Genomic DNA, 3,654 nt, shown 5'->3' with positions numbered 1-3,654 from the left:
AGTTTTGATTTGTTCTTGTATTTTTCTATTTCCTGTGTTTTTTGTAACTGAGCCATCAATCAATCAAAATTTTGTATTCACAGTTTTATATGGGCCACCTACTTGCACACTTCACTCCACATTATTCCACATAAACCTGAACATTGACATATCACCTTATAAAGATGAAATTGCCAACATGTTAGCAGTTGCCTACTTAACTCTACTTTGGTTTCCATTAACCATCTCTTATAATGGAAATATCTAGTTCTTTGGCTGCTAAATGCTCCGCTACATATGTTCACCTTGTCGCTAACTTGGTCCCGCTGCAGTTTGGTGCTTGGCAGGTAGCATACAGTGAGTTTATCGGAGCTTTTGTTGCTAAAAACAGCAGCCTGCTGGAAACCGCCATTACAAATCCACCATCACAAATTCCAAAATACAGCAGAGAGAACCGTGCTGTATTTCTGATTCCAGTGTTGTGTTTTGTAGGCATCAGAAAAAGAAAAAAACAACCTTGAGTTGGCTTGCATGCTAAATTAAATTCTAAAATACAAATTAATTTGTATTCAGCGGAATCAGGTTTGTCAAACAATCAAATACGTGGGGAAAAGAGTACTTCATCATTCTGTGCTCTGTGTGGAAGCATATTCACCTGCTGCATTAAGAAACCAGTCTTGTAAAGAGTCAGAGCAGCAATAAAATAGATTTTATGGTAAAGAACTGCAGTCAGCGTGAGGCTCAATGATAAGAAGTTATTTAAATGTCTCTTATTTGATCCATATAACTGTGACTATGTGTCTTTATCATACAAAAGTCCCCTCTGAATACATTAATACAATAAGCTAAAATGTAACATGGATCCAATTTGACCACAAGGAATGGAAAACCCGTGAATGCTACAAGACTGTTTGCCTGCTTTACACTTCCAGCACTCTATGATCACTGACACTTTCGTAAAACACCAATGTACCTGGAAGAAGCCCGACGCTCTGTTGTTTACAAGAAGTGTTTTTTTTAACCTGCCAAGCCACAGCATCTGCTCCTGCTCTTTTTCAAGTGCTGACTGAAGCAGCGACACAAGCTTTGAAGGACAACTGCTTCAAGCCCTCCTGCATAAGTTGACGAAGTTCCAGTGCTTTGCTTTTACACTTTTAACCAATGTAAGGTTTTACAGAAAATCAAAAGAGCAGACTCAAGCCCAGAATGAGATCTTATGTAGTTTTCTGGTACTTGTGTCATTTTATTTATGATATTATCTCATTCATCATCATTCTCACCTTGCTTATAATCACCATAATCATCAGCCTTATTCTCCTCTTTCTTCTACCCCTCCCTCTCATGTTACTTAATCACAAGGTGACATCATCATGCATTCACTGTGTATTTCCTCTATAACTGGCTGCAGTGGGCAGGGTGCTCATGCTGCATGCACGATAACCCAAAGGACTTATGACTGCATTTCAAACAAGCTGTTCGGAGATGGTGGGAGGATGTGACGCCTGTTGAGCTGCTTGTCCTTCTCATACAACATATAACAGAAGGGGGGAAGGATCTCAAATGATGTAACTTCATTAAACATACAGTATTACAGTATTATAACTCACACTACATTTAGACAATAGCCAGCTGTGGCCTTGAGGGGGAGCACCTCTGCTGCACTTTTTGTTTTGTTTTTTTGTTGTTTTTGTATTGACATGTACTGACCAGGGACTATAGATATAAAACAGCCTTCTGACTAAATGTGGCATATTTACATTAATGCTAGCAGAAATATTCAAAAATGTGAACTGTCCCTTTTTAAAAGACTAAAAAAATAAAGACACAAGAAAGGCAGAAATGGAGGGGGAGGAGACTGTTTTGACATATTAAATAAAACACTGCTTGACTACAGCAAAGCAGTGCTTGAAGTGGACCAGTACTCAACGGTACGCAGTACTGGCACTTCTACATTTTACTCTTTGGCATACCATGACTTTTTCACTGGCACTTCTCACAAGCTACCAGTACTCTTTTCTGCCCTCTTCATATTGCCATAAATAAGCTGCATTACCCAGGGGGCACTATGTGCCGCTCACCTGTTCTGTTATTTGCCAGCCTGCAAATCTCGGTCGGCGGAGACAGAGGGTGAAGATCTTGTGCCTTTTTGTAAGCCATTCTTTTCATAAAGTCATGAAATGACCAGTCACAGCCTGGATGGGGCAAGGCAACAAAAAAAGTTTGAACAGCAAACGTTCTAAATATTGAACTGGTTGTTATCCATGAATTGTATTACCGTATTGACAACTGGCAAATTGGCCATATAGGCCTTTTTTCAAGTAAAACTGCTCTATTATCCAACTTAAATTCATATTATACTAGTGGTAAGCTAAATAGTATATAGAAATTATAATGACATGAATTAACATTAGCCGTAATCAAACCTTAACCACAGTGGTGATATATCAGAAAACAGTTTAATTTGTGAGTTGAATCATTGAATCTCAACTAATAAGCTGCTGAAATGTTAGTAATACTTGTGGATAGTGCATCTGCAGTGGACAGATGTAGGAGTCAGGATGCCATTGTGCCAGTATGTGCTCCTTCAAGCTTCAAGCCAGCCTCCTCCTAGCCTGTGTGTGTGTGTGTGTGTGTGTGTGTGTGTGTGTGTGTGTGTGTGTGTGTGTGTGTGTGTGTGTGTGTGTGTGTGTGTGTGTGTGTGTGTGTGTGTGTGTGTGTGTGTGTGTGTGTGTGTGTGTATAATCTTTGGAGATCCGAAAGTTTAAAGATACTAAATGTACAATGACATGCACAAGACATGTGGAATATTTCCTTCTTTTCCAAAAACAGTTGTAGAACATTTTGTTTTATCTGGGAAGGTGCAAATAGGTGGATCCATCAGGAAAAAAATATATAAATGGAATGAAGACATAAATGCAGATACAAGTACACAGACAGACATAAAGAAATAAATAGAGAAACCTCAGTTTACCTCAGTGTCACCTAGATGGTTAGTTACTACTAGTTTACCACATAGTTAAATGATTGTATCCACCTATTATAAAGAAATGTTATCTCGTAGTTTGTTGTTTACTCCATATCTCTTCACCAAGAAAGCTGTGGACGTGGCCACTCTGCATTCTCTCCAAAAATGCACAAGGATGCTTAATACGAAACAAACATTTGAATAATATTCAAACAGTACTTTGGATTTGAGTTTCACAGTCCCTCCATCATTTAGGAGACCCATACGTATTTAATGTGCTGGTTAAATTCTGATGAAATACATCTGGGACTATATACGACAGACAGCATGTTCCTCTTATTTCACTAAGACGCTTTGAGATCAGAATCTGCCTTTACCAGACATTTTATATATTTCTCCATCCCTTTAAGTAGCAGCAAATTTCATTACCCAGTTATTTTTATGTTTACATGCCTGCAACTTTTATGCCTACAACTGTTACGGGGTGTGGTGTGTGGACAGAGAGGACCCAAATGCAGCACTCTGAGGGAAGGAGGTTTATTGAGGGAAAAGGGGTGAGAGGAGGACGTCGGGGAAGCGCAGGCACGGGGAACCAAGGAGACAGGGGGCCAGGGAGCTGGGGAACACAGGGGCCGAGGAAGCGAGGAGAGGCGGGGGAACAGGGAGGACGCCGTGAGGGAAGTCCAAGGAGGAGAGGGCCAGTTGATGAG

The sequence above is a fragment of the Micropterus dolomieu genome, linkage group LG01 (genome assembly GCF_021292245.1).
Source record: "Micropterus dolomieu isolate WLL.071019.BEF.003 ecotype Adirondacks linkage group LG01, ASM2129224v1, whole genome shotgun sequence".
Lineage (NCBI taxonomy): Eukaryota > Metazoa > Chordata > Actinopteri > Centrarchiformes > Centrarchidae > Micropterus > Micropterus dolomieu.
Note: the sequence above shows the minus strand (reverse complement) of the source record.